The sequence below is a fragment of the Lontra canadensis genome, unplaced genomic scaffold, assembly GCF_010015895.1.
Source record: "Lontra canadensis isolate GAN:19392208 unplaced genomic scaffold, GSC_riverotter_1.0 scaffold53, whole genome shotgun sequence".
Taxonomy (NCBI): Eukaryota; Metazoa; Chordata; class Mammalia; order Carnivora; family Mustelidae; genus Lontra; species Lontra canadensis.
Genome location: NW_022631047.1, coordinates 9,111,472 through 9,127,638, shown reverse-complemented (window position 1 = coordinate 9,127,638; position 16,167 = coordinate 9,111,472). Strand labels below are relative to the sequence as shown.

Genomic DNA, 16,167 nt, shown 5'->3' with positions numbered 1-16,167 from the left:
TGAAAAACCCCTCCCCCCATATTACCTCCACAAGGTGAAGACTGAGGGAGCAGCTGGGACTCTTCTCGACTGTCCCCTGCATGGGGAGATACACTAACCCCCAGAAATGACTGCTAAGCCTCTTGCCTTGTCTTCAGTAGCTAATGATCAGAGAGATTTTTTTTTTTTTAAACTACCATGGTCCCAAGGTTCCATCCTGAAATTTATTTTTCTTTGTATGAATATGTGTAAATGATTTAAAAATAAAACTGTATGAATAAAATTTGTATGAAGAATAAATGGAGCTGATCTGGGTGTGAGTTCTGCCAGGAGTGGAGTTGGGGTGTGGGAGGTGGGTTGGTGTTTGAAGGACAGGTATTTAACAGTTTTCCTCCTCTTTCTTTGTCTCTCAAATTCTCCTTGGTGTATTGATTACCCATCCATCTGTCCAATAATATTGAGCACCTAATATTTGCCTGGTACTGTGAATAACATGGACAAGGTCCCTGTGTTCTTGGAACTTAAAGTTTAGCAAGAGAGACCACTGGTTAACAATCATGCATTTTTCAAACTTGTGATAATAATATAAAGGGAAATATGGGGTGTGATGTAATTGGTATTGTTTTCATTCTGAATTACATGGGAGGATTATGGTAGTTTTGCCAGTGCTTATGCTTTCTAAAGGTTTTCATCTGGCTCTCCCTGGTTTTATTAGAAACTGTATCAAGAGCCATATAAAGATGGGTATTGATCCTGGGGAAATTTTTTTTTTTTTTTAAGAGAGAGAGAGAGTGCAAGCAAGAGGGAGGGACAGAGGGAGAGAGAATCAATCAGACTCAATGCTCAGCATGGGGCCTGATGTGGGGCTCGATCTCACAATCCTGAGATCATGACCTGAGCCAAAATCAAGAGTCAGATGCTTAGCCCACTGAGCCACTGGGTGTCCACATCTACCCAATCCAGCGGCAAATCCTACAGTTGTACCTACAAAATATATGCTGAATTTGTGCAACTTCCTCCATCTGTGTGCTATCCACCCATTCATAGCTCAGTGGGCTATCCTGGGGAAAATTTTTAAAACAAAGAATATTTATATTTGGAAGTAAACGTCCATGGCCATGTTGGAATTGAATTTAAAAATGTTTAGGGGCACCTGGGTGGCTCAGTGGGTTAAAGCCTCTGCCTTCAGCTCAGGTCATGATCCCAGGGTCCTGGGATTGATCCCCGCATCGGGCTCTCTGCTCAGCGGGAAGCCTGCTTCCCTTCCTCTCTCTGCCTGCCTCTCTGCCTACTTGTGATCTCTGTCAAATAAATAAAAATCTTAAATTAAAAATGTCTAAAAGAGAATTGGTTCAGTAAATTATCCAGATAGTGAAATATTTAGTTATTTCCAATGACAATAAATGCTAACATAAAACACATGACGAGAAAGAAAAGGTTGGCAAACTATAGGTTATCTCAAGAAAAGCATGCATTAAAAAAAAAAAAAAGCATGCATTGAAAAGAGACTAGGGAAATATTCCATTATGCTAAAAGTGTGGTTATGAGTGATTTTTCTCCTGCTTTGTCATATTTCTCTGTAACTTTCACTTTTTCTTAGTGCATGGGTAATACTTCCATAGAAAAACCTAAGAATACACCTTCAGGGGGGAAGGGAGGGGCATCTGTTGTTGCTACCTGGGTGATCTTGGGACAGCTGTGTCCTGGGCTCTGAATGGCAGGCAGGCAAAGCAACAAACTGATGCAGCAATTTCTACAATGTGTGGATAAAAGGAGAAACTCCTGGCGTGAGAGTCGAGCTAATGCCTGGTTTCATTGAAATCTCCAGGTTTACCTACTTTGCCTACCTTTGGTGGCATGAAGTTGTCCAAGAGGATGCTTTTCTTGCATGGCCAGGGCGAGGCAGCTCTTGAACCCAAGTCAGATCCATCTGGTGGTAATTGAGCCCCTATCACTGCCAGGTGCTGTTCGGGCACCAGGGATACCATTCCCAAGGGCTCTGTTCTCATGGCTTACATATGAGTTGACTGAGAGATAGAATATACAAGTTAAAAAGAAAATGCCTGTTTTACGTACTATGAAGAAATCACAATGGCACATTGCGCTAGAGAGTAAAGGGGATGGCTTGCGGGCAACACTGTGGTCAGGAAAGGCCTTTCTCATGAGGTGAGCTGAGCATCTGGGAGCGCCCAGGTCCCAGGGGGGAAATGTGAAGGCTGGGATCTGAAGGTAAAAGGGCTCCTCTCTGTGCACACTTAACAGGAGGGAGCCTGCACTGTAGAGGAGAGGAGCAGTGGCAGGACAGAGGGTAGAAAGGAGTGGTCAGGAGCCATGATTATGGTGAAGAATCTGAATTTTATTCCAAGTTCCAGGATATCACTGGAGAGTTTAAACAGAAATGTGATGTGATGTGATTACGTGTTAAAAGACCATTCTGGCCACAGGGTAAAGAATGGATGTAAGAGGCTGGGGTGGGTTGGAGCTGAAGCAGGCGGACCAGTTAGGCAGTCAGCCCACTGAGAGATGTTGGTGGCTTAGTCTAGGGGGGGGATGGAGGGCAGGGGAGGAACGGGTGGATAGCACACAGGTGGACGAAGTTGCACAAATTCAGCATATATTTTGTAGGTACAACTGTAGGATTTGCCGCTGGATTGGGTAGATGTAGAGGGCTAGGGTAAGAGATGAAGGATGACTCCTAGATTTTTGGCCTGAGCAATTGCAAGATTGGTGATGCCTTTAACGGAGAAGGGGAAATGGTGGTCGGAGCAGGTTTGGGAAGGCAAATATAAAGCTCTATACTGAACACATTAGATCGAAGGCCAAGATCTCTCCAAAAATAGATGTCAAGTAGATAAAGTGGGTATATAAGTCTCGGGGAGAAGTCAGGGCTAGATGCTTAAATCTGAGAGTCCTGTTTATAGAGACTGCATTTAAAGCCCTGGGACTGGGCAGGTTTGGGAGAATGTAAGTAAGAGGGGGAGTTGGTGGTTGGCTACCAAGAAGCACTGATTACCAGGCAGGCAGAACGGCTTGAAGCAGCTGTTTGTTCTGTAGGATACAAATCTGTTAAGGGTGACCTTGTCAAAACACAAAAACAAAAAAATGACTTGGAGGGGGCACCTGGGTGGCTCAGTGGGTTAAACCTCTGCCTTTGTCTCAGGTCATGATCTCAGGGTCCTGAGATCAAGCCCCGCATCGGGCTCTCTGCTCCGCAAGCAAGGAGCCTGCTTATCCATCTCTCTCTGCCTGCCTCTCTGCCTACTGATCTCTCTCTATCAAATAAAAAAATAAAATCTTTAAAAAAAATGACTTGGAGATCTGTAACTTTAAAGAAAATTTAACTTTTAATCCAAGTTCTTCTTTTTCTAGGAAGAAGTGTAACCAGCAGATGATCTGTGTGTTCATTTCAGTAAGACCAGGGCATTCTCCCTCTGTAGATAAAATGATGGGAGTTGGAGGACAAAAGGCCTTCTTGGCAAGTGTGGGAATTTGGGTTAATGGCCTCAGCACCTTGTTGCCGATGGGCTGACCCCACTATCCTGTAACCAAGAGGGGCGGGAAGGAGTCAAGGAAGCACGCCAGACACCCTCTTCTCTAACTGGAGCTTGCATAAGGCCCTGAGGGCCTCCTTCAGGCTCCTCTTTATTTTCTTTTTAAATTTAAAATATTACTTCTAATTTTTACTTTAAATTTAAAAAAATTTAGAGCAGTTTTAGGTTTACAACAAAATTGACAGAAAGGTGCAGAGATTTCCCTCATGCCCTCTGCTCCCCCACCGGCATGGCCTGTCCCATTAACAATGTCACCAACCAGAGTGGGACTTTATTTTATTTTTTAACCAAGTATGAACCTCTCTTGATACATCGTAATCATCCAAAGTCCATAGTTTACTTTAGGGTTTACTCTTGGTGTTATGCTTTGCATAGGTTTAGATAAACACATAATGACTATATCCATCATTGTTGTATCACACAGAGTATTTTTGCTGCCCTCAAAATCCTCTGTGCTCTGCTCATTTGTGTCTCCCCCACCCCCAAGTCTGACCCTTTAGTGGTCTCCATGATTTTACCTTTTCCAGAATGTCATAGAGTTAGAATCTTGCCATATGCAGCTTATTTCACTTAGCAATATGCATTTAAGGTTCCTCCATGTCTTTTCATGGCTTGATCTTTTTTTTTTTAATAAGCGCTGAATAATATTCCATTGTCTGGATGTATCTCAGTTTGTTTATCCATTCACTACTGAAGGGCATCTTGGTTTTTCCCAGGTTTTGACAATTACAAATAAAGCTGCTATAAACATTTGTTTAGACAAAAGTTTTCATATCCTTTGGGTAAAAACCAAGTAGCATGTTTGCTGAATTGTATGAGAAGAGTATGTTTCTTTCCTTCCTTCCTTCCTTTTAAAGATTTTATTTATTTATTTGACAGAGAGAGAGAGAGAGACAGTGAGAGAGGGAACACAAGCAGGGGGAGCGGGAGAGGGAGAAGCAGGCTTCCCGCTGAACAGGGAGCCCGATGTGGGGCTCGATCCCAGGACTCTGGGATCATGACCTGAGCAGAAGGTAGACACTTAATGACTGAGCTACCCAGGCACCCCTCTTTTTTCGAGATTTTATTTATTTATTTGATGGAAGGACAGAGAGAGAGCTGGTGAGCACAAACAGGGGGAGGGGCAGAGGGAGAGGGAGAAGGAGAAGCAGGCTCCCTGATGAATAGGGAACCCGATGTGGGGCTTCATCCCAGGACCCTGGAATCATGACCTGAGCCCCCTGAGCCCCCCAGGCTCCTTTTTGTAAGGAACTTCCAGACTGGCTGTACCATTTGTCATTCCTACCAGCAGTGAGTGAGAGTTCCTGTGGCTCCACACCCTCACTGCATTTGGTCTTGTCAGTGTCTTGAACTTTGGCTGTTGTAATAGGTGTGTGGTGGTATGTCATCATTTTCACTGGCATTTCCCCAATGACAGATGATGTGTAACAACTTTTTGTAGGCTTATTTGCCACCTGTGTATCTTCTTGGATGAGGTGTACTCTCTGCTTTCTTGACTACAGTCTCTCTTCCTAATGATTGTATCTTTAGACACTTTTCTTTTTAGACTTTTTTATTTCTAAGTGATCGCTATACCCAGTGTGGCACTCGAACTCACAACCCCAAAATCAAGAGTTGCATGTTCTACTGACTGAGCCAGCCATGTTCTCCTGCATAATTTCTTTAAAACCTTGAACTGAGTTTTAGGTTATTTTTTCTGTATAGGAGCTGTTAAATTCCTTCTCTGTACTCAGAGGCCTTCCTGGGCAGCTTTCTACTTGGCAACTCCCTTTTTTCTCTCAGCTGAGATCCTGCAAGGTCATCAGGAAAACACTGTATAAATGTTCTCATCTGCCCCCTACAAGTTTATCTCCACTTGTGTCTGTCCTCCTTTCCTGCTGCATTTCAGGGGAACAACTACCATCTTCCTCTTCAAGGATAATCCCTTACTCAGGCTTTCAAGTTTCAGTCTTGGCAGAATTGCTCATCTAGCCTTTATCTTTAATTCCTCCATCCCTACTGGCCCTTTCTCTTCATTAAGTAATCATGCTCAACTATTTCCCATCCTTAACCAAATAAAAATCTAACTGATCCACCGATAGATCAACCAAGCAAAATAATCCTTTCTTTCTTTTTTTTTAAAGATTTTATTTATTTATTTGACAGACAGAGATCACAAGTAGGCAGAGAGGCAGGCAGAGAGAGAGAGGGAAGCAGGTTTCCTGCTGAGCAGAGATCTCGATGTGAGGCTCAATCTCAGGACCCTGGGATCATGACCTGAGACAAAGGCAGAGACTTTAACCCACTGAGCCACCTAGGCACCCCCCAAATAATCCTTCCTTAGCCACCAATCCACCCCCAATAGTGTCTTCCTTCTTCCTCACAGCCAAGCTTCTTCAGGGAGTTGTTCTCTGTACTCTTTCCTGCCCTCATTACACCACCGAAACTGCTTTGCTCAGGTTACCAATGACTTCCATTCATTGTCAAAGCCAATGGACATTTCTGATCTTGCTTGACCTAACTCTGACATTTGATCCTAAGCAGCTCTGCCATACCTGGTTGGGCAGATGGTACACTGCATATCTCGGGGGCTCCATTAACATGGTCCATGTGAATGATGTTAGTCAGGCTTGTGCAGTGCGCAATCTATATGGCTGTACTCACTGGCCTGCGTTGATGATGACTTTCTTTTAAACCCTCTCCCGTGTTTCTCTTCCTTTTTTCTCTTCTTTTTAGTCTCCTCTTTGTGTCTCTGTGTCTATCTGTTCCTTAAATTCTCTTTACCTGCTTTCCTTGCTTGATTCTTTTTGGCTTCATCTACCCTGTGGCTGTACCTACCATTGAAATGTTGATGATAATTTACCATAGATCTCACCCTGGGCCTTACACATGTTGCACACTTACATTCTGTCTCCTCCATTTGGATGTCCCCCAGCTACCTTAAACTCAACACATTCAGAACAGGAATTCCCTTCTAAAAATTGCTCCTCGTGTTGTATACTCTTGGCAACATCCCAGGAGAAAACAATGAATGGATCTGGATAACTCCTTATGGTCCTGTGATATTTCTTCAGTCACCCAGTCCCACAGGGTCTCCCTCCTCAATCTAGCTCCCAAGGGTCCTCTGGTCTTTTTATTGTTGCTGTTACTTTTGTTTAGGGCCATATCGTGTCTCTTGGATTGCTGCTATAGCTTCATGTTTGTGTGTGTGTCTTCTTTTCATTTGTTAGCAACCCCTCATCACTGAAACAAATGTACTTCCTATTCATTCATTCAGTCAGTCAGTGATAGTGGGGATGGGAAGGGCAGAGGGGGAGAGAAAGAGAGGGAGAGAGAGAGAGGGAGAGAGAGAGAATCCCATGCAGGCTCCATGCCCAGCACAGAACCCAATGAAGAGCCCAATGTGGAGTTTGATCTCACGACCCTGAGATCGTGATCTGAGTTGAAATCAAGAGTTGGACACTCAGCTGACTGAGATACCCAGATGCCCCTTAAGGAGAGATTCTTAAGGGTATACTGTCTTTCAGAACAAAACCGTGGAGTGAGGGAGCCAGAGACCTTGTCCAGCTCATTTTGTTATGGAAGGGAGAACACAGCTTGTGGAGAGGGATCTGTGCAGGGATGGGGTCTATGTCCTGCACAGAGGCCCTTCAGTGCCAGGGCTCGGTGTCCGCAGTCGTGTGGTGTGCAAAAGAGCTTGTTGCAAGCTGCAGCTTGGCAACAGAGCTTCTGAGTAAGATTTGTGTCAGCGGAGTGCAGCCCCAGCGCGACAGTGGCTCTGGCAGGGAACCGCACTATGACTGAGCAGTGATTGCCTTGACCAGCAGTGGCATGGCAAAGGCCACTGGCTGTGGATGAACTACTTTCTGGTGCCTGGGGTGCTGCACTTGTGACAGTCCTGCTTTCATTTACTCAGGGTGGGGACGAGGAAAGTATTGGGGTAGAACTCAACCACAGCCCATGGCTGAACGAATGATAAGAGAATCAGAAGAGAATCTCAGCAAACAACACACACACACACACACACACACACACACACATAACACACACACGGAAATTCTTAAGAAAATGCCAATAGAGCACAAAAGAACTTCCTAGGACCATTAGATGTGATTTTCTAAGTAAAAATGCAATAGGGAAACAGAAACAGAAGATGATCACCACTGAAAACTAAATATAAAAATCATAGCTACCTATAGAAACATAGAAATAAAAATAAAAAAATTTTAAAAACCCCATAGGAATAAAAATGAGGGAAAGACAGGATTAGGACAGATCAAGGAAATCTAATATATGGAACTTAGACAATTTCCAAAAAAAAGAATAAGTTCAATCAAATAAATGAATAATAGAAAATATCCCTGGGCTCAAGACTTGATTGAAAAGCTATACTGAGTCCCATATGAGACTTGTTTCCCTTGAGTCAGTAGAACGATAGGATTCTAGAAGAGCAGAAGCTGTAGGGAAGCACTTAAGCATGAGAGAGGAAGGTGGGCATAATTACCATATAGATGGTAAGGTTGGGTGGGAATCAGGGGACTCTAACCCCTAGGAAACTATGGTGAAAGTTGATAGCACATTGTTTTCCTAAGAGTAAGAGGTGGGTAGCCAATGAAAGTATTGCAGAGGACTCCTGTTAACCTCTACAGTGGAAAATCATGATCCTTTACCCAGGTTCCAGATCTGTGTCAGTTATCAATTGAAAGAGAGGATAGTTCCCTTTAAAAAGGAAAGAAACTTGCAATGCCACCACAAGTATATTCAATAAATATTCTCCAAATCTTCTCTAAAGGGACCGATGGCCATATACCAGAGCAATTGTATACAAGGGAAAGGAGAATACCCAGATTTTCAGGGGATTTAAGTGCTGTTATGACCTCGGTTGGTATACTGGGATGTGAATGAAAGTCCTGACCTTGTAAATGGTCTAATGGGACTTTTTCTTTCAACAGTTAGCTTTTCCTGACCAACACAATTATTATTATGAAAATTTTCACCTCCGTTCAGTTCCCCAGGCTGGAAACCTTCGTTCCCAACTCCTCCTCACTCCCACATCCCATCAGTTACTAAGTTGTAACTGAACCTTTCTTGTTCATTGTTTAAAATAATTTATTATGTAACATTTGATACAAAGAACACATTTAACATGTAATTTACAAAGCACAGTAATGAAATTCATTCCCTTCAAGGGTTACAACCAGAATGTTATCAGTAACGTTGAAACTCTGCTTCTCCTCTGTTTTCTCTCCTTGACTTTTCTTCAGAAGTAACTACTATCCCTTTTACAAAAATACTTCTTATCACACATGCGTGCTTCCCTAAACAATAGTGCATTTATTTTCGAGTTTTCTAAAAATGGTATCATTCTGTTGTAGTTTCCTGGGTTCTGCTTTTATTCATTTAACATTGTATATCAGACTCATTCGTATTTCAATAAACAGCTGCAGTTTACAAATATACCACAAATTATTTCATTCTTTTGTTGATTAACACTTCGGTTGTTTCTACTTCTGGCTATAATGAACAAATCATTGCTTAAGTATTCTTGTAACTGTCTCCTCGTGCACATATGCCAGCGATTTTGGGTATATACCAAGGAGCAGAATTGTGAATGTTTAATTTATAAGGTAATGCTGAATTGTTTCAAGAGTGAGTGTGCCAATTTCCATTCCATATATACACCTGTCAGTGTGTATAAGAATTCCTGTTGAACTATATCATTCCCATACCTTGGAATGTTGGATACCTTGTTCTCTAACTTGGTCTTGTTAGACATTAATTTTTACATTACAGTGATTTCAAAGTGGTCTTGTATTGTGATTTTAATTTGTATTTCTCTGATTAATAGAGAGATCGAGTATGCTTCCATGATTATTGGCCATTCGTATTTCCCATTCTGTGAATTGCACAATTTATGTTTATTGCACATTTCCCATGGGGCTATCTTTTTATTTCTGATTTTAAGGAAGATCTTTATATATTCTGGAGGCTAATCCATATGTATTACAAAAAACTTCTCATGGTCTGTGGCTTGTCTTTTCACTCACATTCTAGTATTTTTTGATTAACAGAAGTTCTTAACTTTAATGTCGTTGAATTTCTCACTCTTTTAGAAAAATGAGTAGAGTTTTCTGTGTGTAAATAACAAGATTTAGAAATACCCTATATATTATTCTGTAAATGCTAATGCTTTGATTTTCACATTTGAAACTTTAACCCATCTCAAGTTGATTTTTTCACATATTGTGTGAGGTAAAGACCCAATTAATTTTTTCCTATTTGGATAATTAATTACCCCAGCACCCCACAACCATGCATAGAAGAACTCCTTTTCTCTAGTGATTTACAATGCTTCCTCTAGTCATCTCTTTAGAGTTATATACATGTGGATCTTTATATGCCTTTCTATTCAGTTTCATTTATTTTTTATTTATCCCTATGCCAAGACTGCTTGCCTTCATCATCCAACCTTGTCATAGTCTTTGTTTATTTCAGAGAAAGTCTCTTCTCTCGGTTTATTCATTTTAAGTTTTTTTTTTTAAGATTTTATTTATTTATTTGACAGAGAGAATCACAAGTAGGCAGAGAGGCAGGCAGAGAGAGAGGAAGGGAAGCAGGCTCCCTGATGAGCAGAGAGCCCGATGCAGGACTCGATCCCAGGACCCTGAGATCATGACCTGAGCCGAAGGCAGTGGCTTAACCCACTGAGCCACCCAGGCGCCCTCATTTTAAGTTTTTAAACACAAATTCTTGAGACTTTGCTTATATATATATTGTATATATTTATTACATATTTATTTATATATAATATATGTTATATGTATCTCTATTATATAATGTATATATGAAGAGTTCATAAAGTCCACAAAAGCCTATTGAGATTTTAATCAGGATTTCATGTAAGTTGTAGACCAATTTTAGGAAAGCTGACATCTTTACAATGATTTTTTTATGAAACTTACAGAACTAAAACTTTCAGTTTTACTTAGATCTTTGTTTTTTTTTTTTTTTAAAGGATTTTATTTATTTACTAATTTGACACAGAGAGAAAGATCACAAGTAGGCAGAGAGGCAGGCAGAGACGGAGAAGCAGGTTCCCCGCTGAGCAGAGAGCCGGATGCAGGGCTTGAGCCCAGGACCCTGAGACCATGATCAGAGCTGAAGGCAGAGGCTTAACCCTCTGAGCCACCCAGGCGCCCCTGTCATTGTTTTTTTTGTTTTTTTTTTTTAAATTTATTTTCAGCATAACAGTATTCATTGTTTTTGCACCACACCCAGTGCTCCATGCAATCCGTGCCCTCTCTAATACTCACCACCTGGTTCCCCCAACCTCCCACCCCCCGCCCCTTCAAAACCCTCAGATTGTTTTTCAGAGTCCATAGTCTCTCATGGTTCACCTCCCCTTCCAATTTCCCCCAACTCCCTTCTCCTCTCTAACTCCCCTTGTCCTCCATGTTATTTGTTATGCTCCACAAATAAGTGAAACCATATGATAATTGAGTCTCTCTGCTTGACTTATTTCACTCAGCGTAATCTCTTCCAGTCCCGTCCATGTTGCTACAAAAGTTGGGTATTCATCCTTTCTGATGGAGGCATAATACTCCATAGTGTATATGGACCACATCTTCCTTATCCATTCGTCCGTTGAAGGGCATCTTGGTTCTTTCCACAGTTTGGTGACCGTGGCCATTGCTGCTATAAACATTGGGGTACAGATGGCCCTTCTTTTCACTACATCTGCATCTTGGGGGTAAATACCCAGTAGTGCAATTGCAGGGTCATAGGGAAGCTCTATTTTTAATTTCTTGAGGAATCTCCACACTGTTCTCCAAAGTGGCTGCACCAACTTGCATTCCCACCAACAGTGGAAAAGGGTTCCCCTTTCTCCACATCCCCTCCAACACATGTTGTTTCCTGTTGCTAATTTTGGCCATTCTAACTGGTGTAAGGTGATATCTCAATGTGGTTTTAATTTGAATCTCCCTGATGGCTAGTGATGATGAACATTTTTTCATGTGTCTAATAGCCATTTGTATGTCTTCATTGGAGAAGTGTCTGTTCATATCTTCTGCCCATTTTTTGATATGATTTTCTGTTTTGTGTGTGTTGAGTTTGAGGAGTTCTTTATACATCCTGGATATCAACCTTTTGTCTGTACTGTCATTTGCAGATATCTTCTCCCATTCCGTGGGTTGCCTCTTTGTTTTCTTGACTGTTTCCTTTGCTGTGCAGAAGCTTTTGATTTTGGTGAAATCCCAAAAATTTATTTTTGCTTTTATTTCCTTTGCCTTTGGAAACATATCTTGAAAGAAGTTGCTGTGGCTGATATTGAAGAGATTACTGCCTATGTTCTCCTCTAGGATTCTGATGGATTCTTGTCTCACGTTGAGGTCTTTTATCCATTTTGAGTTTATCTTTGTGTATCGTGTAAGAGAATGGTCGAGTTTCATTCTTCTACATATAGCTGTCCAGTTTTCCCAGCACCATTTGTTGAAGAGACTGTCTTTTTTCCACTGTATATTTTTTCCAGTTTTGTCAAGTTTATTTGACCATAGAGTTGAGGGTCCATATCTGGGCTCTCTACTGTGTTCCACTGGTCTATGTGTCTGTTTTTATGCCAGTACCATGCTGTCTTGGTGACCACAGCTTTGTAGTAATGCTTGAAATCAGGTAACGTGATGCCCCCAGTTTTGTTTTTGTTTTTCAACATTTCCTTAGCGATTTGGGGTCTCTTCCGATTCCATACAAATTTTTGGATTATTTGCTCCAGCTCTTTGAAAAATACCGGTGGAATTTTGATCGGAATGGCATTAAAGGTATAGATTGCTCTAGGCAGTATAGACATTTTAACAATGTTTATTCTTCCGATCCAAGAGCATGGAATGGTCTTCCATCTTTTTGTGTCTTCTTCAATTTCTTTCATGAGTGTTCTGTAGTTCCTCGAGTACAGATCCTTTACCTCTTTGGTTAGGTTTATTCCCAGGTATCTTATGGTTCTTGGTGCACCCCAAAACTACTAGAACTCATACAGCAATTCAGTAACGTGGCAGGATACAAAGTCAATCTACAGAAATCAGTGGCTTTCTTATACACCAACAATGAAAATACAGAAAGGGAAATTAGAGAATCGATTCCTGTGACTGTTTTTTAAAAATTTTTTTATTTTTAATTTTTTGATCTTTGTTATTGTTTTAATGTAACATTTTAGAATTGTTAGATTTGTTTCTAGGTACTTGTGATTTTTATGGTTATTGTTATTATTGTCTTTATTAAATTGTGTGTTAAAATTGTTTATTTCTGGTGTATGAAAATGCAGTTTATTTTTTTTTAAGATTTTATTTATTTGACAGAAAGAGAGCAAGAGAGGTATCACAAGCAGGGGGAATGGGAGAGGGAGAAGCAGGCCTCCTGCTGAGCAAGGAGCCTGATGTGGGGCTCGATCCCAGAAGCCCGGAATCACAACAGGAGCCAAAGGCAGACGCTCAATGACTGAGCCACATAGGCACCCCAATTTTTTTGGTATAATTAACTTATATCTAGTTGCCAAATTCTCTTGTGAATTCAGTAGGTTTAATTAATCTGACATTATATTCTTTTAGATCATAGACAATCATATAAAATCAATGACCTTTTTATTTCTTCCTCTTTGATCCTTTTAATTATTTTCTTATCATACTGTACTACCTAGAACCTCCAGTAGACTTTTATTTTTTATTTATTTTATTTTTAAAGGTTATTTATTTATTTATTTGGCAGAGAGAGATCACAGGCAGGGAGGCAGACAGAGAGAGAGGGGGAAGCAGTCTCCCTGCTGAGCAGAGAGCCCCATATGGGGCTTGATCCCAGGACCCTGAGATCATGACCTGAGCCGAAGGCAGAGGCATAACCCACTGAGCCACCCAGGCACCTCTCCAGTAGAATTTTAAATAAGAGTTTGTTCTTGGAGGACCTGGCTGGCTCAGTCAGTAGACCATGTGACTCTTAATTTTGGGGTTGTAAGTTCAAGCCCCACATTGGGTTAGCAATTACTTAGAAATAAAATCTTAAAGAGGCGCCTGGGTGGTTCAATTAGTTAAGTATCTGCCTTCAGCTCAGGTCATGATCCCAGGGTCCTGGGATGAGACCTGAGTCTACTTGGCTCCCTGCTCATCAGGGAGTCTGCTTCTCCTTCTCCCTCTGCCCCGCTCCACCGCCCCTCCTCCACTGCTTATGCACCCTCGCTCAAATAAACATAAAATATTTAAAAAATAAAATCTTAAGAAAAGTCTTGGGAGGAGACCTAGACAGTCTGGTGGGACAATCCTTCATCCCCGCATCAGGTGAAGGATCACCTGTTCCTGCTGTAGTCAGCAGGGGTCCCAACGACCTGCTTGAACTCTCCCCAGGAATAGGCATGGCACCTGGTGGATATGAGGCTCCTAAGTCTGTCTGGCTGCCTGCAGTTAAAGCTAAAGGCTTGGAGATTTCCAGAACATTTACTCACTGCCAAGGGCACATGTTGATGGAAATGAAGTTCACAAAACAAACTACATGGACTTCACAAAACAAAACAAACTTCACCCACAAAGCTCTGCAGCACAGGACAGACTCTGTAGTCCAGTTTAACAAGAATAGCTTAGGTGTCACGCTCAGCTCTCCTCCGACGATCCATCCACGGCTGATGCCAAGCCACAGCACTGATGTCTCCCTGCCTTCCAACACCTTGAGCCCAGTCATGAAGATGGAACCTCTGAATAACACGCGGCTGGCTGTGAAAATAACACCGAGGTCTTCTACTTAGGCTGCCTCATCCCATTCAATGTGCTTTTTGTAGAAGATGGCAAAATGGATTGCGGGGTCTTCCTTGCCACATGGAAGGATATTCCTGATGAAAATGAACTTCAGTTTCAGATTAAGAAATGTCATTTAAATAATGGCACTGTTTCCAGCAAAATGCAAAACAACAGTGCTTATACTATTGCCAAGAGGAATGTGGAAGGACAGAATATGCCGGACAAATCCCTGAAGCTCACTAATGGTGTTTGGTTTTTGGCTGAGCTACTTAGTATCCAGCCAGGAAACCCAAATTATACGCTGTCGCGGAAGTCGAGCTCCTGGGGTCCCTCAGTACATCTACCAGGTCTAGGACAGCATTTTGAAAAATCAGTAGACTGGTCTAGAGCCCTCCGCCCGCCCTGTGATTGGCTCAAGCCAAGAATTCTTAACTGGCAGAAATTGTATTGCTGTGTAGAATCTGAACACAAAAGCGCTGAGGCCGCCCACCAAGTGACGAGTCTAATCTGTGCTAACATTAGGACACAACTTGTTGGATAGTTTCAGCTTCGTGTCAGTATTTGTAACCACTGCTTGGATCACCTCCCACCTCCTGCTACCTGCTGCTGTGATCTGTCCTTACTTGTGAGCTTCTCCATAGCGTGCCAGTGGCTGGCATTTTTTAAGTGTGGGTTGATGTTTTGTCATGGAGCGCTCATTTCAAAAACAGAAAAAGACAAAAAATATTGAAGCGAGGAAAAGTGTCATTGAAAAAAAAGTGTTCTTGCTTGTACATTCAGTGCTTCCTAGTTTTCACAAGTAAGCATGATTGGCTGTAATTTTTTTGGGAAAAAATTTATCAGTTTACAGAAACTTCCTCATTTGCTAAGAGATTTTTTAAAAATTGTGAATGTTACATTTAAAAGACATGAATAGGTATTGAATTCAATGACTTGAGAAATCTTTACATAAATATAGACTCAATGAATTATTACCATATTGTATTATTCCAAAGTTGTAAAGTCATTTTGGGATTTTAGGAATTATAGAGAAGCTAGCTTCAATGAACAATATAATTACTGTCAATAATCTGAATTTATCAGAGAAATGTGGCAGCCTAAAATTTTACTCAGATTGTGGATGTAAGGTAACTTTGCAGTCTACATAATTTGTGCTAATGACTAAGATTAAGAAAACCCTTTTATAAAGACACTAATTACTTCAATTATTAAATTTAAATATTAATTACATAAAATTATTTAAACACCCATTTACGCATATATATACATTTACATGCTGTTAAATAATGGCAAAGGTAGCAACTATGTCTCTAAAGCAAGTGTATGTAATTTAGTGGTGAAAATTCTGCAGGAATCATTCCAGTAAATTGGTATAATAAATCATTCTGGATTTCTAGCTGGATTCTAGAAACTACTCTTTTCTGTGTTCCAGTATCTTGATCTTTTCTTCACCCAAGCAATTGCTTTTTCTCTGAGAATTTATTTGTAGCACCATAATTTGTAGCACCATAATCTAGCCTTTTAGAAAGAAAAATCTAAAGTCTTACCTAAGCTATAATGCTACATTTGCTGTTTTATTTTATACTGTGGGAAAACCTGGTGAAATATATAGAGAAATCTTGTATATCTGAAATTCACACACCATTTCTTTAATCCAAGGGAACTTGTATTAAAATTTAATTTTTAAATTTATTTTGCCCTCATAACTTCTATTTTTGGGTTTTAAGATGTTAGGATCCCAACAAGAAGGTTTTCAATAAAATATCTTTCAGTTTTTAATAATACATTTGAAAGGAGTTTAGATCTGGAATCTCCAAAGTTTCTTCTTGCTGGTTTTATTCAATTTACTTATTTCTTTTCTGTAAAAATATATAGCAGATGCTACT

General features: G+C 40.9%; 1 pseudogene; it reads left to right on the top strand.

The window, feature by feature from the left end:
• Positions 1-7,130: 7,130 nt before the first annotated feature.
• On the top strand, positions 7,131-14,658 carry LOC116877572 (annotated as a pseudogene).
• The last annotated feature ends 1,509 nt before the right edge of the window (positions 14,659-16,167 follow it).